General features: G+C 37.4%; 1 protein-coding gene across 1 annotated transcript in view; it reads right to left on the bottom strand.

Moving 5' to 3' along the window:
* The window catches only part of DLG2 (discs large MAGUK scaffold protein 2), a 2,071,189-nt gene that overhangs the window by 1,993,203 nt on the left and 53,317 nt on the right, over nucleotides 1-24,669 (bottom strand). The window lies entirely within an intron of this gene.

Here is a 24,669-nt window from a genome sequence, read left to right as displayed (position 1 = left end):
AGATTCTAAGTAACCTTTAAAACACCCATTCACATCACTTGAAATCATCCATTCAACAATCATTTTTAAATAACTTTTTGTGTATCTATTACATGTCAGGCAGTGTTCTAGGTACTAGGTGCACAACAATGAACAAAACAGGCAAAATACTCACAGTCAACATTCTAGTGGGAAATACAAATGATAAACAAAAAATACATAATATGAAACTAAAGAAGTCATAAATGGTTTGAGGGAAAAAATGGTGTTTTGAAGAAAATAAAGTATGCTAGAACTGCCATGCAAGTATTTTTCTCAACAGAATACACACACCACCAGAACAGCAGGGGTCAGCCAGACACGCTACCAGAGCTTCCACTCTGCTCTGATGCCCATTCTGAGCTGCAGAGTCTGGTTCCCTATGCCAGCCTTCTTCTCCCAGCCTAATGACACCCTATCCTCCCTCATAACAATCTTATTTCCATTTTCCTCACCCTTCCCCACCTTAACCTTTGAGGAGATTCTTGAAAACTGTGACTCATTCTTCATGACTCAGATCAAATCTTATTCTTTCGTGAGATCTCCCCGACTCACCCTCACTTCCTCCTCTGCACTTAAAATTGTATGCACTATACTATGTTGTATTTACTGGTTCATATCACTTTCCTCTACTAGACTGTAAGTTTACTGATCTTGTTATATATAGTACCCTAAATAATCCCTGGCCCTATCTCTAAGTAGGTACTCAAAAAGTTGTAATGGCAAGAATGGCAAGCTTAACATTGCAGTATATGGCACAATAAAGAAATTAGCATAATTAGCAGAAGAGGCTGACAAAGTAGATAGGAGTTCAATCATGAAAGTCCTCATATGCTAGGCCAAGGAGTAAATATTTGTATCCTATAAGTAACAAACTGCATAGACAGAAGAAAGATTTAGATCCATATATACCTGGGCTCTATTTCGTATCTACAAATCAAATGTACGAACTTGGGAAGATTATTTAACTACCATGAGCCTTAAATTTCTTCATCTGTTAACAGAGATAACAGTACCTACCCTCACAGATTTTGTATGAGAATTAAAGACAATGCTTATAATGCATCTAGCACAGTGCCTCACTCACACACACACACACACACACACACACACACCCCCTCAATAAATGGTACCTATCATTATTATAAATGATATAAGCACAGGAAGGACATTAACAAAATCTGTGTTTTAAACAGATCACTCTGTAAGGGTATGAAAGATACACTGTCAGGAAGAAGAAACTAGTAGTTGGAAAAACACCCAGAGGCTATTTTTAAATTATTCCGAAGAAAACAGATGAATACTTCAACTAACGAGGGAACAATGAGGATGCGGACCAGAGGACAAACATGAAAGATATATAACTGATAGGGCTTGATAACTAATCAGATATGGGAGATTGTTATATAATGATGAAAAAGACTAGTTAGAAATATCAATATGAATAAATTGATCAATAAAGATCAGATATGTCAAATAGATGGCAGTTTTTTCAATTTAAAAAAAAAAAAAGATACTTCTAAGTATACGTCATACTTACTTATGACAGTAAGACCAGTAGTGTGGGCAAGGTGAATGGTATGGGCCTGGAGTGGGGTATGACAGATCTAGTTAGGGATCAAGACACAGAAAGAGATCTTAGAAAGCAGGGGTTTGTACCTTTTGGGAGATTAGATAAGGAGGCAAAAAGACATACTAGTGAAATATGTGTTCATTGAAGACATTTCCATTAATAAAAAAACTTGCTAGAATTAGTCAGCTGTTAAGTTCCAACTGATAAGTTCATGTCAAATACTATTGGTTTGATCAAGTCTTGATGTCTCAAAACTTGACTCCTCAAGCAAAAAATCTGGCCTGATTTTTTCAAATCCATAATGTTTGCTTCTTTTTCTTTTGGTTCATAGTCAAGACTATTTTTTAGGCAAAGTCACTTGGGTTTCACATGGCTTGGAAAATAAATAATAAATAACATAAAGAAAGGAAAAACCTAAATCATGACTGCATTTCTCCTTGTTTAAATTTTATTATAATAGTTCAAGTGATTGCCCACATTAGAGGTTAAAAAACTTATGCTAAGGAATCAAAGTTTTTTGAAGAAAAAAAGATCAAATAGAATTTTAAAAGAAATATGTAAAGGAATACAAATGTATTTCATGATCATTGGTCAAAAATTGGGGATCTATTCAAGGACTTAAACTGAAAACTATCTATGCCCTAATAAAAGTGACAAAACTTTTGGAATAAAGGATTGAAACTTATATAATTTATATCTAATAATAATTTAATGCCATTAAATTATTGCTTCAGGATTAACAGTTACTGACGTTTCACTTGAAAATTTCAAAGAAGAATGATGATGTTAATAAATCATTAAACAAACTTATAGTTTATTAATAAACAATAGAAAAATATTTAATATTGTATGACCTTGGACAAGTTATTTGACGTCTCTGTGCCTCAGTTTCCTCATATGAAATTAAGAAAATTATCATGGTTGACCTTTAAAATTCCTTACAACTGTAACGTTCTATGAACCTGTAAAATAATAAATTATATTATACAGACTATTAAATGTTACAGGAGTTCAGAGGAGAAGCATTAATCTGGACTGAAAACCATGTTGTAACAGAAAAAGAGAGGTCATAGAGTAATAAAAACCATAGCCAAAGAGTTAATATATGTCAAGACTATGCTAAGTACTCTACAGTCATTATCTGACTTTTTAAATTAATAGACTTTATTTTTAAAACAGTTTTAGGTTTACAGAAAAATGAGAAGAAAGTACAGAGAATTTCCATACACTCACTCACTCCCTCACTTAATTTTCACATACAGACACATACTATGAAGTTCCTATGATCATATCTATTCAGTTGATAAAGATACCAGAGCAGATAGATAGTGTGAAGCTGAATTTGTTTTCAAGTACATTCTCTTGACCACTAGGCGGCCCAGCCTTCCACAAATACCTGGTTTTAAATTATTGCTCTGCAACTGACTGCAAAGCATGTGATATGACCTCTATGACCATCATCATCATAAAATGTGAAGAAATTAAATAACATGTATAAAGTATACTCATTAGTTAGTTCCCTTCTTTCTCTGAGGTAAATTGAGTCTCATGAAGGAGGTAATATTTAAGCTGGGGCTTCAATTGGCAAAAAAAGACCATTTTGAAACAGAAAAGTTGCTCACAAAGACTCAAAAATCTTCATTTTTATCTTATATACCAGGAATAGTGAAGGGTTTTGAAAGAATGATTGAGAAAAAAAGAAATAACAGAACTAAGTGGGGAAAGGACCACATTTATTGATCTGAATTTAAGTGAACTAAAGAGAAGTAAAACCTCTTTGGAGAAGACACTGCGCAATACACCAGAGCTCTTTAAAGAGTACAGAAAAAGGGACTTCCCAGGTGGCACAGTGGTTAAGAATCCGCCTGCCAATGCAGGGGACGTGGGTTTGAGGCCTGGTCCAGGAGTATCCCACATGCCGCGGAGCAGCTAAGCCCATGTGCCACAACTACTGAGCCTGCGCTCTAGAGCCCGCGAGCCACAACTACTGAGCCCGCGTGCTTCAACTACTGAAGCCTGCGAGCCTAGAGCCCGTGCTCTGCAACAAGAGAAGCCACCGCAATGAGAGGGCTGCGCATCACAAGGAAAATAGCCCCCTCTTGCTGCAACTAGAGAAAGCCTGCGCGCAGCAACGAAGACCCAAAGCAGCCAAAATAAATAAATAGATAAATAAATTTAAAAAAAAAAAAAGAGTACAGGAAAAGACATTGGTTCCGGGACTTCTTTACAAAAAACAAAACCAAAAAACCTCTATTCCCAGGCAAAAGCATATTAAAAGTTATATAACAATTCAGCAAACACGTATTAAGTAATTACAACATACAAAGCACTCTGCTAATGGCTGAGGTAAACTGAATAATGGTCTCCCAAATATGTTCATGCCCAAATACCCAGAACCTATGAATGTTGCCTTATATGACAAAAAGAACTTTTCAAATGTGATTAAAGATCTTGAGATAGGAGATTATTCTGGATTATCCAGTGGGCCCAGCGTAATCACAATAGTCCTCATAAGAGGACCACAGTAGAAGTCAGAGAAGGCACTAGGATGATGGAAGCAGAGACTGGAGTGATGCAGTTTAGAGATGAAGGAAGGGGCCACCAAGGAACCAAGGAACAGAGGTAGTCATTAGAAGCTAGAAAGGGCAAGGAAATGGATACTCACTTCAGAGCCTCTACAAAGATCACCATCTGCTGACACCTTGACTGTAGCCCAGTGAAACTAATTTCAGATTTCTGACACCCAGAATTATAAGAAAATTAATTTTGTTGTGTTAAGCCCCTAAGTTTATAGTAATTTATTACAGCAGCAATAGAAAACTATTATAGCTGCAAAGCAAGAAACCATTATACATTAAGACTCTATTATGTACTAGGCACTATAATAGGTACTTTCTCAAGGCCTGGTTCTTGCTTACTAAGAAATTACCATCTGGGCTTCCCTGGTGGCTCAGTGGTTGAGAATCTGCCTGCTAAGGCAGGGGACACGGGTTCGAGCCCTGCTCTGGGAGGATCCCACATGCCGCGGAGCAAGTGGGCCCGTGAGCCACAACTGCTGAGCCTGCGCGTCTGGAGCCTGTGCTCCGCAACAAGAGAGGCCGCGATAGTGAGAGGCCCGCGCACCGCGATGAAGAGTGGCCCCCGCTTGCCGCAACTAGAGAAAGCCCTAGCACAGAAACGAAGACCCAACATAGTAATCAATCAATAAAATAAATAAATCTTAAAAAAAAAAAAAAAAGAAATTACCATCTAACTGAAGCAACAGAAAGGTGCTCAGATCATTATGGGATAAAAACTGTAATTGAAGAAAAGTATTATGGAAACATAGACGTTTAGCCCTAAAGGACAGGAACAAGGCTTTAATGAGTTTATGGATCTCCTCATCACTTGGGAAAATATTTCTACCTAAGACACAAAACGTCTTCCACTCTTTCTGTTGACTTGAGAATTTTATAAACCTCAAGCAATTTCAAAATTCAGAGTGAAAATCAGGAACTCATTTGGTTGAGCCCTTTTGGTAGGTAATGCTTTTTAACTTTCAGATTGTTTCAAAAACCTTTCTAGGTCAAAATGTCTGGGGAAAAAATGTCTGCATATAATTGGTCTTAGATCAAAACTCATAAAATAAGTACTGTCAGATGAATTATTTTAAATTTAGGATATAAACAATTTAATATAGGTGAATAGTGATGTTCCTGATACAATATAAGAGAGATTTATTTGCTGAGCACCATCTGGATAAATAGAAAACTTGCAGGCACTGTACAAAAAAGCAAATTGAAATTACGAGCTAACAATAATGAAGATGTGTGGAGATTCCCAGACAGTTTACTGTTTCTGAAACCTCTTCAGTGGGATAAAAAACAGTGATGACTCTAAACTCTAAGTTCTAAATTGTCAAGCAGTCTAGAGAGAAGGATCTTTCAGGCATAAGAAATAAGTGGCCATAAATGCTCTATTTCCCCCAAACCAGCTGTACCCTGAAGAGTTATACTGAAGTCCCTGCAAATGAGCCAAGCCTAAAACTGACAACTTCTTGGCTGTAATTCAGTCTCATACATCTGATACTGTACTAAAACTTTCTGCTTTAATCGTGGTGTCCCTGTTAGATATCATATCAGGGAGAAGACGTGCTTCCTAGGGATTAAGTCCATTCTGCAAATATATTTTTAACACAAAAAGAACAGCTCAGGTAAATATATTAGCTTAATAGCAGATTTTCACACAACGTACCTGTAATCATTTCTTCAATGTTTACCACCCAGAACATACGTTCCATGAGGGCAGGGACCTTGTCCATCTTATTCACCACTGAATTTTCATAACCACACACAATGTCTGGCACACTGTATACTTCTAGTGGGAGTGTAAAATAGCACAACCACCTTGTAAAACTGTTTGGAAACCTCTTATAACGTTAAAGATACACCTATCCTATAACTAGAAAGCCTTAAGGGCTTCCAGGGGTGTGGGGCTTTCCATGCTAAAATGAGGATGATGGTCTCAAGCATACCAGGATGTCTGGACACCCTGCCTATAACTGAGCAATTTTCTTCTTTGAGGTATATTCAAGATAATTAAAGCATATGTCCAAAAAATAATAATAATTATTAACAATAAAGTTCATAGTGGATTTGTAACAGCAAAAAAACTGTAAATGATCCAAATTTCCATCAACAGGAGAATGGATAAGCAATTTGTGGTGTATTCACACAATGAAACCCTATTTTAAAACAAAAAGAAATAAAAACTGATACATGCACCAACATACATTAATCTTAAAAAAAACTTTATTGAGTTAAAGAAGCTATGTACAAATGAGTATAACTCATTCAAGTCTGATCATCTGACTTCTCTTCAAAATCTTCCAGAAGTTTCCAGGTTTTGTCCAGGTAAAAAACAGTGCTCTTTCAATGGTCTATAAGACCCTACACTATCTGACTCAACTACCTTTCTGATCTTATTTCCTCTCACACTCTCCTCCATTCTCCAACCACAGTGGCCTTCTTGATGCCCCAATCAAGATAATCACACTCCTGCCATGAGGACTTTATATTTGTTTTTTCCTATACTTGGGAACAAGAAAGAGGCCCAAAATAAAAACTAAAAGTAGAGGGGAGGACCTTCAAGATGGCTGAGGAGTAAGACATGGAGATCACCTTCCTCCCCACAAATACATCTACATGTGGAACAACTCCTACAGAACAGCTACTGAACACTGGCAGAAGACCTCAGACTTCCCAAAAGGCAAGAAACTCCTCATGTACCTGGGTAGGCAAAAGAAAAAAGAAAAAACAGAGACAAAAGAATAGGGATGGGACCTGCACCTCTGGGAGGGAGCTGTGAAGGAGGAAAAGTTTCCACACACTAGGAAGCCCCTTCACTGGTGGAAACAGGGGGGTGGGGGGGGGGAGCTTTGGAGCCACAGAGGACAGTGCAGCAACAGGGGTGCAGAGGGCAAAGTGGAGAGATTCCCGCACAGAGGACCGGTGCCGCCCAGCACTCACCAGCCCGAGAGGCTTGTCTGCTCACCCGCCGGGGCGGGCAGGGGCTAGGAGCTGAGGCTCGGGCTTCGGTGTTCACATCCCAGGGACAGGACTGGGGTTGGCTGTGTAGAGCCTGAAGGGGGCTAATGCACCACAGCTAACTGGGAGGGAGTCCGGGAAAAAGTCTGGAACTGCCTAAGAGTCAAGAGACCATTGTTTCAGGGTGTGCGAGAAGAGGAGATTCAGAACACCACCTAAACAAGCTACAGAGATGGGCGCTAGCCACAGCTATCAGCGCGGACACAAGAGATGGGCATGAAATGCTAAGGCTGCTACTGCAGCCACCAAGAAGCCTGTGTGTATCACAGGTCACTATCCACACCTCCCTTCCTGGGGGCCTCTGCAGCCCGCCACTGCCAGGGTTCCGTGATCCAGGGACAATTTCCTGGGAGAACACAGAGCACACCGCAGGCTGTTGCAACGTCACGCTGGCCACTGGCGCTGCAGGCTTGCCCCGCATTCTGTACCCCTCCCTCCCTAAGGCCTGAGTGAGCCAGAGCCCCTTAATCAGCCACTGCTTAAACCCCGTCCTGTCTGGGCGAAGAACAGACGCCAGACGGTGAACTACATGCAGAGGCAGGGCCAAATCCAAAGCTGAACCCCAGGAGCTGTGCGAACAAAGAAGAGAAAGAGAAATTTCTCCATGCAGCCTCAGGAGCAGCGAATTAAATCCCCACAGTCAACTTGATGTACCCTGCATCTGTGGAATACCTGAATAGACAATGAATCATCCCAAAATTGAGGCGGTGGACTTTGGGAGCAACTGTAGACTTGGGGTTTTCTGTATGAGACTGACTAGTTTCTGATTTTTACGTTGACCTTAGTATAGTTCTTAGTGCTTCTTATCATTGGTTGCTTTGATCATTGGTTCGGTTGCTCTCTTTTTTTTTATTAATTTTTTTCTTTATTTCAATAATATTTCTTATTTTTTTATTTTAATAACTTTATTTATTTATTTTTCTTTCATTCTTTTTTTTAATCCCTTTTCTTCTGAGCTCTGTGGCTGACAGGGTCTTGGTACTCCGGCCAGGTGTCAGGCCTGAGCATCTGAGGTGGGAGAGCCGAGTTCAGGACATAGGACCACCAGAGACCTCCCAGCCCCAAGTAATATCAATCAGCGAGAGCTCTCCCAGAGATCTCCATCTCAATGCTAAGACCCAGCTCCATCCAACGGCAAGCAAGCTCCAGTGCTTGACGCCCCATCCCAAACAACTAGCAAGACAGTAACACAACTCCACACATTAGCAGAGAGGCTGCCTAAAATCATAATAACTTCAGAGACACCCCAAAACACACCACAGGACACGGTCCTGCCCACCAGAAAGACAAGATCCAGCCTCATCCACCAGAACACATGCACCAACCCCTCCGCCAGGAAGCCTACACAACCCACTGAACCAACCTTACCCATGGGGGTCAGATACCAAAAACAATGGGAACTACGAACTTGCAGCCTGAGAAATGGAGACTCCAAACACAGTACATGAAGCAAAATGAGAAGACAGAGAAATATGCAGAAAATGAAGGAGCAAAGTAAAAATCCACCAGATGAAACAAATGAAGAGGAAACAGGCATTCTACCTGGCAAAGAATTCAGAGTAATGATAGTAAAGATGATCCAAAATCTTGGAAATAGAATGGAGAAAATACAAGAAACGTTTAACAAAGACCTAGAAGAACTAAAGAGCAAATAAACAATGACTAACAAAAAATAAATGAAATTAAAAATTCTCTAGAAGGAATCAATAGCAGAATAACTGAAGCAGAAGAACGGATAAGTGACCTGGAAGATAAAATAGTGGAAATAACTACTGCAGAGAACAATAAAGAAAAAAGAATGAAAAGAATGCAGGACAGTCTCAGAGACCTCTGGGACAACATTAAATGCACCAACATTCGAATTATAGGGATCCCAGAAGAAGAAGAGAAAAAGCAAGGGTCTGAGAAAATATTTGAGGACATTATAGTTGAAAACTTCACTAATATGGGAAAGCAAATAGTCAATCAAGTCCAGGAAGGGCAGAGACTCCCATACAGGATAAATCCAAGGAGAAACATGCCAAGACACATATTAATCAAACTACCAAAAAGTAAATAAAAAGAAAAAATATTAAAAGCAGCAAGGGAAAAGCAACGAATAACATACAAGGGAATCCCCATAAGCTTACCAGCTGATCTTTCAGCAGAAACTCTGCAAGCTAGAAGGGAGTGGTAGGACATATTTAAAGTGATGAAACGGAAAAACATACAACCAAGATTACTCTACCCAGCAAGGATCTCATTCAGATTTGATGGAGAAATTAAAACCTTTACGAAGAAGCAAAAGCTAAGAGAATTCAGCACCATCAACCCAGCCTTACAACAAATGCTAAGGAAACTTCTCTAGGCAGGAAACACAAGAGAAGGAAAAGAACGACAAAAACAAACCCAAAATAATTAAGAAAATGGTAAGAGGAACATACATATTGATAATTGCCTAACAAAAAATTTCACAATTTGTGTGGAAACACAAAAGACCCTGAACAGCCAAAGCACTCTTGAGAAAGAAAAACGGAGCTGGAGAAATCAGGCTCCCTGACTTCACACTATACTACAAAGCTACAGTAATCAAGACAGTATGGTACTGGCACACAAACGGAAATATAGATCAATGGAACAGGATAGAAAATCTAGAGATAAACCCACGCACATATGGTCACCTTATCTTTGATAAAGGAGGCAAGAATATACAGTGGAGAAAAGACAGCCTCTTCAATAAGTGGTGCTGGGAAAACTGGACAGCTACATGAGAAAGAATGAAATTAGAACACTCCCTAACACCATACACAAAAATAAACTCAAAATGGATTAAAGACCTAAATGTAAGGCCAGACACTATCAAACTCTTAGAGGAAAACATAGGCCAAACACTCTATGACATAAATCATAGCAAGATGCTTTTTGACCCACCTCCTAGAGTAATGAAAATAAAAACAAAATAAACAAATGGGACCTAATGAAACTTAAAAGCTTTTGCACAGCAAAGGAAACCATAAACAAGACGAAAAGACAACCCTCAGAATGGGAGAAAATATTTGCAAACCAAGCAACTGACAAAGGATTAATCCCCAAAATATACAAGCTGCTCATGCAGCTCAATATCAAAAAAACAAACAACCCAATCAAAAAATGGGCGTAAGACCTAAATAGACATTTCTCCAAAGAAGATATACAGATTGCTAACAGACACATGAAAGGATGCTCAGCATCACTAATCATTAGAGAAATGCAAATCAAAACTACAATGAGGTATCACCTCCCACCAGTCAGAATGGCCATCATCAAAATATCTACAAACAATAAATGCTGGAGAGGGTGTGGAGAAAAGGGAAGCCTCTTGCCCTGTTGGTGGGAATGTAAATTGATATAGCCACTATGGAGAACAGTATGGAGGTTCCTTAAAAAACTAAAACTAGAACTACCATATGACCCAGCAATCCCACTACTGGGCATATACCCTGAGAAAACCATAATTCAAAAAGAGTCATGTACCACAATGTTCACTGCACTCTATTTACAATAGCCAGGACATGAAAGCAACCTAAGTGTCCATTGACAGATGAATGGATAAAGAAGATGTGGCACATATATACAGTGGAATATTACTCAGCCATAAGAAGAAAAGAAATTGAGTTATTTGTAGTAAGGTGGATGGACCTAGAGTGTGTCATAAAGAGTGAAGTAAGTCAGAAAGAGAAAAACAAATACCATATGCTAACACATATATATGGAATCTAAAAAAAAAATGGTTCTGAAGAACCTAGGGGCAGGACAGGAATAAAGATGCAGACTTAGAGATGGACTTGAGGACATGGGGAGGGGGAAGGGTAAGTTGGGATGAAGTGAGAGAGCGGCATTGACATATATACACTACCAAATGTAAACTAGATAGCTAGTGGGAAGCAGCCACATAGCACAGGGAGATAAGCTTGGTGCTTTGCAACCACCTAGAGGGGTGGGATGGGGAGGGTAGGTAGAAGGGAGATGCAACAGGGAGGGGATATGGGGATATATGTATATGTATAGCTGATTCACTTTGCTATACAGCAGAAACTAACACAACATTGTAAAGCAATTATACTCCAATAAAGATGTAAAAAAACTAAAAGTGCAACATATAAATGTAATAATATTCATTGCTTCTAACTTAGGCCTTTTTATAACTAGGAAGTAAATCACTTTTTAAATTAACAAATTAAAGCTGATAGGAGACAAACTATATATATTTATATACATTATATATATATATAAAATCTATTGTTTATTCTGTAATTTTCCTAACTGACATTGTCAAACCAATAAAAAATGAGCAAGAGTCTTAAATAGGTACTTCACCAAAGACATCCAAATGAACAATAAACATATGAAAAGGTGCTAAGCTTCATTTATCATTAGAGACATGCAAAATAAAATATAGTGAGATATAATCACACCCACACAAGGGTGTCTAAAATTTTAAAGCCTGGCAATGCTGTCAAGGATGTGGAGGAAAAGGAATTTTCAAACGTTGCTGACAATACTGTAAATTGGTACACTTTGCCATATAATCCAACCATTGAATTTATGCATAACTTATGAACCAGCAATTCTACTCCTAACATCCCCATGAGTAATCTTGCAGCAGTAAATAATACCCCAAATCCCAGTAGTTTCATGGGCATGTAACCTGTGCAGTTGCACAGGGCCTTGAACCTAAAATGACACCATGCTTAATATAATGCTCTGTTGTGGCTATATTAAAACTCTTAATAAATGTTGATCAATGGACCCCACGCTTTCATTTTGCCCCTGTCCCTACAAATTATGCAGCTGGTCCTTTTTTTAAGCACATAACTAACAGAAATGTGTGCATGTGTGCACCAAGGGATATGTAAAAATATATTCTTTGCAACGGAACTAGAAACAATCACATGTTTTTTGACAATTAGGCTGAGTAAATTGTGGAACATTCATACCACAGAATACTATACAGCAATGAAAATCAATGAAGTATAGTTATATGCACCTACACAAAGAATCGTCCCCACCTCCACTCCCTGACACATTATAAATATGATTCATGAGTGAAAAATAAACCTGTGGTATTTTAAACTACTGAGATTTGGGGAATTATTTATTGCTGAAGCAGTACCCCACCTAATATGACTAATATACAAAGTCCATCTAGTGACCATTACCATTATTAATCTATTTAAATCCATCCTGAAAATATCTACATTTTTATCTTGTTCACCTGCCACATGTATTGAGTCCCACTGCATCTAGTATTAATTTGATACAGAAATGTTCTCTTTTATTTTTCTAGAATGATTTTTTTCGTACTTTAAAAAGTCCCCCTTAGTTCTAGTATTCTTGACTTTGGTGAATAAGTCTACTCATGCTCTTCACACATCTTACAATATCAATGACTATGATCATGTCCATCCTTTACCTTTCCATTTCTCTATAAAAATATCTTAATCTCAGGTATACCTCTACACATAAAACCCTTCATCCTTTTGATTATTTTGCAAGTTGCCCTTTTCTCAACCCTTTTAGGTCTAGCATCTCCAGGGCCACACATACAGTTAAGCATTTAGTACAATACACAAAAGCTCCCAAAGAGATGAGTTTACCTTTGTCTACCAGTCAAGTAATTCATCCTCACGAGACTGTGGCAGGAAGACCATGATCCATTTTCTTTACACAAAGTTTCCACCTTCTCTTACAGCTAAGTACCCTTAGGGGCAGGTTAGCCCAGACAGGGTTTTTTCCTCATGTACACATTTAGGCTAGCAGAGTGTAAGTTTGCTTCTCTTTAAAAAAGTATTGTATACTCCAGGTACTAATGCACCCAAGTTTGCTTTAGTTCTGCTTTGTTTCACCTACCATTCTCACACTTCCTTTTTTGGCCTCAACAGTTCATAGCCAAGATCGCTTTCCTGAGTCTATTTGTCTGAGACTATGCATTAGAAGCAAAGTTAGACTGCTTTGTCCCTCTGTGCGTTACACAACTCTTACACACTACTATTTTTAAACCCATTCACTTGGACTTAGTTGTATCACAATTTCCTGAACTGGATCCCTTGAGTGGAAAAGGCTGGGGGACAACTCAGGACTTCTTTATCTTCAGAGACTTCTCGCCCTCCCCTTATTTTCATCATACATAAAATAAATTTAAAAAATTAGACAGGTTTTCAAAAAATATGGTAATAAAAATAAAAATAACTCTTAGAATAAAATGTTCTCATATTTTTCTCTTTCCTTACTACTCATTAAAAGCTTTTATAAAAACTAGTGCCATTATTTTAAAATGCCAAGTGTATAAAATCATTTGGTTCTTATAAATATAAGAAATACCAATTTTGACCCAAATATTAAAACAAGGATTGTAAAACAATGATAGTGCTATTATTCCATTATCCTGGATTCCAAAATAAGAAGCATGGTGAAGTCTTGCTGTCGGAGAGGCTCTTTCAAGTGTTGTAGCATGCGGATCATCACCAGGTTCTTAGTACAGGATCACAAGGCAAAACTGCGTCAAATAAGGTGAACTGAAAACAATAAGAATTGCCACCCCCAATTTCTGCAACCTCAGTGGCCAAGCCAATATTTAACTCAATTTTTTTTAAAATATCTGCTTTGTGCCAGCACTCCAGGGCATTCAAAAATGAATCACATCTGAAAAAATTAGAGCATCTCACCCAAAAGCTCACAATTCAATAGAGCAAACAAAAGTAGACTGTGATTATATGTTAATTTTTGGATATTAATTCATTTAATCTTCACAAAACCAATATGTGTTAGAGAATATTATCCATTTAAATATGAGGAAACTAAGTGCAAAAAGTTTATATGCATATAAGAATTCTAATTATTCATTCAAAAATATTTGTTAAGTGTATACTTTGAGTCAAGTACTTCTCTCCTTTCATCTTTTTCTCTCGACCCCTCCACCCTCTTCCTATTTCTCCTCCTTTTCTTTCTTTTCCTCCTTCTTCTTCAGACAATATAGAAATAATGCTAGACTCAAAGGCAAAAAAAAAAAAAAAAGTAGACCATGATTATTGTTACAGGAGAGGGGTTTTTAGAGAGCAATGAAAACACTTGAGAAGCCTAGAGGCATAAGATCTAGTGGGAGGAGAAAACATGGTATGAGACTGTATGTAACAGGAAGAAAAGAGGAAGTGTGAACCTGTGAAAGTATGGAAGCACAATAAAGTGACCCTGTGACTGAATCAGGTTTCATGGGGTCAGAGGAGTAGGGTGAGACACATAGTAAGAGATAAAATTAGAAAGAAAGACTTATTCCTCACCCTGGAGTTGATAACAATAACATATTAAACAATCTTTGAATGAATTATGCTAAATCTCCCAATAACCCTATTAGGAAGATGCTAATATGGTACCCATTTTACAGATAAATAAACTAAGGAACAGAAATATTTATCAACTTTCCCAAGGTCACAAAGGTAGAATTTTGAAAGACCTGGGATAATCAACCCAGAGAATCTGGTATTTAACCACCCACTGCTATTCAAGTAGAGACACAACACAAAGGGAAAAAAGTTATTTTAATTTATTGAGGTATAATTTATATACAATAAGGGAAGATTTTTGAATGTCATAATCCCCAGCTTTCTAGGTTCTCACTTACATGGTCCTCTACATTATATAGAATATGAAAGAAAAAGTGCTCCTAAGTATGAAATAAAAGCACAAGTTTAAAAGCAAACTAATGTTTAGTGTATCTTTTCAGTATTATAATTCATTCAGAGATTGAAACACCCAGAAAAAAAGAAGCAGAAAATTAGTGGGAGCTAGCTCTACCAGTTTCTCAGAAGATTTTTCCAAGACAGTTTCCCTGATCTTTGTTCCTCACTAGGAGCAGGCAGGCTTCAGGCTTAGTGATTCTGTCACAGATCACCTGCTGGTATTCTCTATGCCTCCTTGTAGAAATTCTCATTCAGAAATATTATGTATTCATTTACTTTTGTATCTCTTTCCTCCACCTATGAACAGAAGCAGTTATAGGCTTCAGGCACATGAGTGCCATATATAAACTAGCCACTGATACCCATAAGGAATGGTCTACAGATAGAACAGATCATTATTTCCAGTACAGTAATATTCAGTGCTGTCATTACCTCATTCCCTTTCTTTTTAACCTGGTCTGTTAATACCACTTTCAGAAGAGAAGACTCTCCCAATTTAGAGAGCAAAAAGGTAAGCATTCTTTTATATACCAATGACCCTATTAAAGTGGGCCCTTAATAGATAACTGGCCCCAGTTATTAATTTCTGTCAGAAAGGATTACAAATAAATTATCCTAAAACCAAAGTCATCATTTTAATGTCCCACACCTTTCCCCAACTTTATCTTATGCTAAAAGTTCCACAAAACAAAAACCAATTCATTTTGTTATTTAGAATATATGTTTTTTTTTTAATTTTATTTATTTATTTTTGACTGTGTTGGGTCTTCGTTTCTGTGCGAGGGCTTTCTCTAGTTGCGGCAAGCGGGGGCCACTCTTCATCGCGGTGCGCGAGCCTCTCACTATCGTGGCCTCTCTTGTTGCGGAGCACAGGCTCCAGACATGCAGGCTCAGTAGTTGTGGCACACGGGCTTAGTTGCTCCGCGGCATGTGGGAATCTTCCCAGACCAGGGCTCGAACCCATGTCCCCTGCATTGGCAGGCAGATTCTCAACCACTGCGCCACCAGGGAAGCCCCTAGAATATATGTTTTATAACCAGGTTATCTTGGGATATATGAAAAGAAATTATGTGGCTTAAAGTTAGAGATGCCAAAGTTGCTTTACTGTGATTTTATTTTTAATTGGCTAGGGTGTGACTTTGGTTCCACTTGCTTTTGAGTAGAGGATAGAAAGAGCTTGTGACTCATGGAAAGAAATGGTTGAGAAAGGGGAGGAGATCATTGAGAGCTTTGCAGGCTATGCTAAGGAATTTGGACTTTTTTGTCTGCTTTGCAGTGTGGTTCCATGGAGTGTTTAGCTAACTTTTGTGAGGGTAGAGGATCGTTCTATATGTCAATGAAAAATTAATCAGTCCATCTAAGAAAGAAAGGGAAAACTTTATTCTAGCCAAATTTGAGGATTATAACCTGGGAAGAACTACTCAGAAAGCTCCAAGAACCTGTTAGAAGTCAAGGCACAGTTATATAAGGTTTTTGAGACAGAGGGCTGTACATTAAATGTCATATTATTGATAGTTTACACAACCCAGATCTAAGTGTCATCTTTAGATGCCCCTTAAAAGATCAAGAAGGGGGCTTACCTGGTGGCGCAGTGGTTGAGAATCTGCCTGCCAATGCAGAGGACACGGGTTCGAGCCCTGGTCTGGGAAGATCCCACATGCCGCGGAGCAACTGGGCCCGTGAGCCACAATTACTGAGCCTGCGCGTCTGGAGCCTGTGCTCCGCAACAAGAGAGGCCGCGATAGTGAGAGGCCTGCGCACCGCGATGAAGAGTGGCCCCCACTTGCCACAACTAGAGAAAGCCCTCGCACAGAAACGGAGACCCAACACAGCCATAAATAAATAAATAAGGACTTTCTATTTCACTATCTTTATTAAAAAAAAAAAAAAAAAGATCAAGAAGGAATGTTATCTTTTAAGAAGTTGTCTTATTGGTGCTAGGAGAATGTTGCTCTTCATGGCTGAGCAGATATTTCTGCCAACGGGGGAGGTTTGGTTGATGCATAATATAGATAAACAATGCACAGTAGGTGGGAGAGAGGAGGCCAAAGGAAAGAGAAAATTTTTTTTAGGTTTAAGTTTTTCTTGTCTTGCCATAAAATATGAATTTCATTTCACACAGACATTGTAGATACTATAAACATTATAGTACTGCTGGCATTACTTCATGTTTACCTCTGTGCATAGTGGTTTGCTCTTAATAATTTGTGTTGTGTAAACACATGAATAAAAAGATATTTTTTAAATCCACATTTTAAAAGTCTGAATGAGGAGAAACTGGAACTCTCATTCATTGCTGGTGGGATTATAAAATGGTGAAAACATTTTGGAAAATAGTTTGACAGTTCCTCAAAAAGTTAAACATAGGGCTTCCCTGGTGGCACAGTGGTTGAGAATCTGCCTGCTAATGCAGGGGGACACGTGTTCGAGCCCTGGTCTGGGAGGATCCCACATGCCGCAGAGCAGCTGGGCCCGTGAGCCACAATTACTGAGGCTGCGCGTCTGGAGCCTGTGCTCCGCAACAAGAGAGGTCACAATAGTGAGAGGCCCGTGCACCGCGATGAAGAGTGGCCCCCGCTTGCCACAACTGGAGAAAGCCCTCGCGCAGAAACGAAGACCCAACACAGCCATAAATTAATTAATTAATTAATTTTAAAAACAAAACAAAACAAAACAGTAACATCAGACTCTTTAAAAAAAAAAAAAAAGTTAAACATAGACTTACCATAGGAACCAGCGATTCTACTCCTAGGTATAAACCCAAGAAAATAAAAACATATGTTCTCACAAAAATCTGTACAAGAATGTTCACAGCAGCATTATTCATAATAGCCTAAATGTGGGAACAACCCAAATGTCTATCAGCTGATAAATGAATAAACAGTATGTGATAAATTATTATTACTATTATTAAATACGATTTGGCCATAAAAAGGAATGAAAAACTGATACATGTTACAACATGGGTGAACCTTGAAAACATCATCTTAAGTGAAAGAAGCCAGTCATAAAAGGTCACATATTATATGACTCCATCTATATGAATTGTTCAGTTTACGTAAATCTGCAGAGACAGAAAGTATATTAATAGTTTCCAGGGACTAGGCAGAAGGAGAAAAGGGAATGACTGCTAATGGGTACAGGGTTTCTCTGAGGGGTTATGAAAATCTTCTGAAACTAGTGATGATGGCTCTACTCCTCTGTGAATATACTAAAAACCACCAAATTATACACTTTAAAAGGGTGGATCTTACGGTATGTGAATTATATCTTGATAAGCTATTACTCAAAAAATAATCATTAAAAAAGAGCTTGAGGGACTTCCCTGGTGGCGCAGTGGTTTAGAATCCACCTGCCAATGCAGGGAACGCAGGTTCAATCCCTGGCCCAGGAAGATCCCCATGCCGCGGAGCAACTAGGCCCTGCAGTAAACCTTTCTCTGCCTCAAACTCTGAGGTTTGTTTGGCCTCACTGTGCGTCAGGCACATGAACTTGTGTTGGACAACATTTCCTCATTTAACAGGTAAGGAAACTGGGCCTAAAAAAGTCACTTATTTGTCCAATGTCATACAGCTAATGGGTATCATTGTTTATAAACTACATTGTTTATCAACTACAATTACTGAGCCTGCACTCTAGAGCCCACGAGCCACAACTATTGAGCCTGCACACCACAACTACTGAAGCCCACATGCCCTAGAGCACACACACCGCAATTACTGAGCCCACGCACCTCAACTACTGAAGCCTGCATGCCCTAGGGCCTGTGTGTTGCAACTACTGAGCCCACGTGCTGCAACTACTGAAGCCCGTACGCCTAGAGCCCATGTCTCCCCAACAAGAGAAGCCACCGCAGTGAGAAGCCCGTGCACCACAACAAAGAGTAGACCCTGCTCGCCGCAACTAGAGAAAGCCCACGTGCAGCAACAAAGACCCAATGCAGCCAAAAAATAAATAAAATTAATTAAATAAAATTTTTAAAAAGGAGTTTGATATGCCGGTAGTACAGGGGTTTTAAGAGAGAAAGCAAGAAAGACAGGTTGGAGCTATATTATAATTATAATTGCTCAAATGTGCTATCTTGAGGAGTTCTGACTTTATCTTATGAAAGGTAGAAAGCAAAGAAATAATCATATCAGATTCAGAAAGATAAATTATTATTGATATCACTACTAATCTGAATAGAAGTGATATATTTAGTATCTATAAACTTGTAACTTTAAATTACAATGGATTACTTTCATTCACATATTGAATTATTTCTCTCATTTTTAATGACCTCATAGAACTTAGAATTAAAAAGAATATTAGAAATAATTTAGGCTAATTTCTGAAACTGGGTAGGACCCTGTGGGGCCCTCCTGGGTACAAAAGCCTTTCTGTGTTCCCCTGTTTCTTGTTTGTAGGAAAAAGGCTTTTGCCTCCTAGACCTCCCTGTGTTCCAAAAAGCAGATTCAAACAGTTTCTATCCAGGGAGGTAAGGAAATGCAGAAACAAAGGAGAAGCAATCAAAAAACAATATAAAGCAGGGTCCTGGTTCCTCGTCAAGGAATATATGTAACAATATCTTTCAGTTCTTTTGCGGGAACGAAGGCCCCTACCCAGGTGGAGGATGGTAACTTCAGGCTGAGCACAAGATTCCTGGAGCACCACCTTACTACCTCACCACTGACCAATCAGAAGAAAGTCACACACCCTGCTGCCCTCACCCCAAATTTTGCCTATAAAAATGCTTTCCTGAAAACCATCTGGAAGTTCAGGTTTTTTGAGCATGAGCCAGCTGTTCTTGCTTGGCCCTGCAATAAACCTTTCTCTGCTCCAAACTGAGGTTGTTTGGCCTCACTGTGCGTCAGGCACATGAACGTGCATTCGACAACATTTTCTCGTTTAACAGGTAAGGAAACTGGCCCTAAAAATGTCACTTATTTGTCTGATGTCATACAGCTAATGGGTATCATTGTTTGTAAATATGTTTTATCTTCAATAAATATCTATTATTATAATATATACTAATGGGCTTTATGAAAATTGGGTCGGTAAATGACTTAAAAAATGTCCCTCAAATCCGTTGAGACGTCTTACAAAATTGACATTTGCAATGGAACAATTAGTAGAGTAAGTGTAAAAAATACACAGATTGTAATCCACAGAAAATTACTTTGAAGGATTAAAATTTTATCCATCACCCTCTAATCACAAAAATGTGATAACTTCAGCAAAATTCTGCATTATGAATTCAGTGCCCTTTTACTTCTATCCTTCCCATTCTTTTGTAATTACTGTATATCTCCTAATACTAGACTTCTTACTGAATTGCTAATAAAATCCAAGAAATGCCCAAAGAATTTAATTCAGATGTAAATGGAATTATTTGGGTTGTTTCTGCCTCCACTTTCAAAAAATCATAATATGAAACTATGCTGTTACTAAAAGCCCCACAGACTTCTCAGCTTGATACCTGAAGTAATTTAGAAAACAAAGAAAAAAAAATCTGTGACTGCTTTACAGCTAATTTATTTACAACAACTTCAGAATTGTGAAAACCCACCCACACATGTAAACCTACAGCAAAAGAGAAATAAATTCTTTTTAAAACAGAAGCTACTTTTTGGTCCTGCTGGTGCTTTCTTCTCATTTCTTTTTCTTTACTTTCCTCCTCATTTTAGGTAACTTCAACAAGATGTTAGTTACAATTCTAAATTTACTTCTGAGTTAACCTAACTAAGAATTACACCAAAAGAAAGGACGTCTTGCCTCCACTGTTAAGCCATCTTCTGGAGATACATTATTTTGAAGAACTCCCCCACGGACCTGCACAAAATTGTGTGTACAAATTAAGTTGCAAAAAAATGGGATAATACCTATGTATATGACTAGTCAATAAACTATGCAAGGTCCTTTGAAGTTATAATGGAACAAAATGAGAAATTTTAGTTTACGTGGAAAGGAAATTTATGAGTGAGGCTTCATCTTTTAAATACTCCTATCTTCAATAACAGCTTTTTTTTTCCTTTGTAAGTTTGCATAATATATGACAACATGGACAGGGGAAATAATGCCGACCTGTCTGTCAGCTCTGGCTTTTAAAGTAGGACTTAAAGTTCTCAAAGGTCTCTTAGATATTAAATTTTATAATTCTATGATTCTTTATTCTTCCGTTTTGTGTCATAGCACAATCATTTGATATGACATTTCATAGCCAAAAATGTCAAAGTAAATAATTTCAACACTGAATTAATGTTTTAAAGAGTAAAAGTCAGTCCCAGCCCAAAGGCATCTAAAAAGAAATGAAAATAGTCAAATATATCAGTGAGATACATATAAGATACATATGTACATATGTGTTTGTGTATATGTGGATTTAAATGTTTGAAAGAATATCCATCAATATGTTAATATGTCTAAGTGATATTATTGTTAGGCATAGCTACAGATGATCAACTCTTTATGGTTTCCTGTGTCTGAATATTTCACAATAAAAATGTAAATTTTATAAATATGAAAAAAGAGCATTTCCATTCTAAACTACAAAAAAAAAGACAAAAAAAAGATGGTACAGAGGAAAAACTGCCATCTTTGGTGAGCATGTCCACCCCACCACCAACATGTATCTTGTCCATGAGATAGAGATTATCAATGATGAAGTTAATCTTGACAGCGTCTCTTGGGTACTGGTTAGGTTGGAGGTAGAGGGCAGAAGCAACTGACTAACCCTTCTGACCTTCTAAGGCTCTGTCAAGTTGTCTGGCATGCTACCAAATGCAGTAACACCAGAAGTCCCTGAGAGTCATGGATAGGGATGTAAGTGGATCAGCTAGATGGCCCATAGAGGTGGAACTGGATCAAAGCTGAAACACTGGTATGGAATCTTCCCTACTAAGAATGGCAACTGGCTGGTTGGGTTAGGTAAATCCCATCCCTGCTATTCTGCATCATAAGAGGCCCACTCTGGGTAACTCCAAAGTTCAAAGTTGGCTCCTCTTTACTGTAAACACTAAAAATGCTTTCCCTAGATCCTACTCCCTGTCATATTCAAGGCCATATCCTCTGACATGATGGGCATTAGATTATTGAATGCCAAATGTCTAAACAAGAGGAGAGACAAGTTAAATCACCTGTATCCTGAGAAAAACTTTTCAGAAACAATTGTGTTTTATAGTCAAGAAAGAAAATGTAAAAATAGAATTGGTTCAATAATATTGCTTAAAATCTTCAGTAGCTCCTTGTTAGTTTCAAGATAAAATCCTGAGAGCATTATCAGTATGTCTGGAGGGGGTGAAGTATAACTGACATTGTGTTTTGAATAACTTTCTCAAATAATTCTGAAAAATCAGTGCTCATTCCTGTGGGACATTACTGAGTCAGTAAAATAAATGTAAATACTAGATATACTATATATACTAAATAGTGTATACCTTAAAGACAAATTTGCTTTAGGTATATAAATATGAGAATAGTAATGACTAAGCCACTATGTTACCCAAAAAGGTGAGCCAATATGAATATATAATTAGCAGTAAGAGTTAAGACAAAAACCCAAGTTTAATGTAGTACCGTCACTCTAAATATAATTTTTTCCAGTCATAATTAGTTCAGCGTTTCTCAAACTTGAGGTCTTTTTTATGAAAAATAATTATGATGGACTTCCAATGTTGATTTAAATATTCATATTATAATGCAATCTAAGTACATACAAAGTTAGACAAAATATTATGCATATAATTCCTGTATAATTAAAAATACTCAGATCTACAAGTTCAAAATATAGAAAGCTACAAAACATTAACATTCAAATTAATAACATTAATTTTACGAAACAGATGATATTGTTTTGCTGAAACTAATGTGTTGATGTTGCATGTAATAGTAGGGAAATACAGCATCAAATTCAGATTTATATTTAATTTTTGAATTTTTGTTTCAATACTAGAGTATCCCTATTCAAGACTTCCAGTGTAACAATGTGCCACATTGAGCAACTGAAGATCTTATCCCACTACAAACATATACAGAATGCTGCATAAAATATAGCTCCCAAATATTAAGTATATATCAAAGCTAAAAAAAAAAAGAAGAAGAGGAAATCCCCAACGTAAGAGAAACAGAGGGAACTCAAGACATAATAATAATCATAGATGGTGTGACTTCAGTGGTCAAAGCAAGTATCATACCCAGATATATATAATCCTAAAGCTTGGGGTCACAATTTTAACGCTTAGGCAGGGACCGAGGCAAGATCTGGAAATGAAATTCCCTTTACTAGAAACTAGAAAGTTTCCTACTTATAAATAGGTTTTTTTTTTAAGCCTGAACCTTCCAGGCCAAGGCAATGGCAAGAATGTTTACCACTGCTGAATGCTGTAAGTGGAAAAGGGGAGTCTCCCATGAGAAATTAAAACTCCAATCCTGCACCATCCATCAGTGGCAAAAATCCCAAACCAAGAAACTTTCAAAAACCAGCCTCAGACAGTAGGACTCCTGGAGCACCCAACAAAAATAAACATAAAACTCATCTCTAGGGATATTTCTACAACACATGTAACTCTCATGGAAAAACAAACTCCTGATAAGATTACAAGTCATATGCGGACTTGATTCACCATAATGGAGAATCACTAGACATAACAAATGAGTAAAACAGAGTTTTTACCTAAAAAAAAAAAAAAAAACCTTTAGAAAATAAGACAATCTGAGATTTTAAAATAAATATTCTTGGATTTATTTTAAAAGGTTAAAAAAAGAAATAAAAACATACTTTAAAAGGAAACATACTGAAAGAACCTCATGATAAATAAGCAATTTTTTTAAAAAAACAGAACTTCTATAAATAAAAAATATAATCACCAACATATTAAAATCTCAACATATGGATTATCAGCAGATTAGATACAGCTGAAGAGAAAATTATTATATGGGAAGATGGACTTGAGAAAATTACCCAGAATGAAACACAATAAAGAAATAGAAAATACAAACAAGAGGATGAGAGTCAGGGAGGATTGAATGAAAAAGGCAATCATATGTCTATTTAAATAGGAGCTTCAAGAGAGAATAAGAAAGAGTAAATACTGAATAGGTAATAGCTAAGAATTTGCCATAATTAATGAAAAACATGATCAGATTGAGGAAGCAAATGAATCCTATGCAAAAATTTTAAAATAAATCTTTTTTTTCTGATACATCACTGGGATACATCACTGAGAAACTGCAGATAACTAAAGACAAAAAGAAAATGCTAAAAGCAAACTCACAGTAAAGACACACTGAATGCAACAGAAACACAATTAGATGGAGAGTAACCTAATTATTATTTCATTAATTCACTAATATTTATTGAATTCCAGACACTGTTCTAGGCCCTAGAACAAAACAAACAGCAGTGAACAAAACAAAAAAAAATTCCTGCCTTCATGGAGCCTACATCCTGGTGATAGGAACAGAATAATATCTACATGTAAAAATTTAAAATAAATATGAACCCAGAACCTAAGCTTACTTTTTCTTTCATTCAATAAATATTTATTAAGTACTTTTTACCCATATACTTTTTATGTGCCAGACACTCTTCTAGGTGTTGGAATACATCTAGTAACAGTTTAAAATCCCTACCTTCATGGAGCTTATATCCTAAGAGGATAAATAATAAACATAAAAATATACAAAATACATAATATGTTAAACTATAATAAATGTTATTTTTTAATTAATACAAGATAGGTGGGAAGTGGGAGACAGAGCCGAGGTTAGAGTAGGCTGCAAGTTCAAATAGGTTAAAGTTAAGACTTACTAAGGTGACTTT

This window comes from Balaenoptera ricei, chromosome 8 (genome assembly GCF_028023285.1).
Source record: "Balaenoptera ricei isolate mBalRic1 chromosome 8, mBalRic1.hap2, whole genome shotgun sequence".
NCBI classification, from domain to species: Eukaryota; Metazoa; Chordata; class Mammalia; order Artiodactyla; family Balaenopteridae; genus Balaenoptera; species Balaenoptera ricei.
Note: the sequence above shows the minus strand (reverse complement) of the source record. Positions and strands in the feature narration are given on the sequence as shown.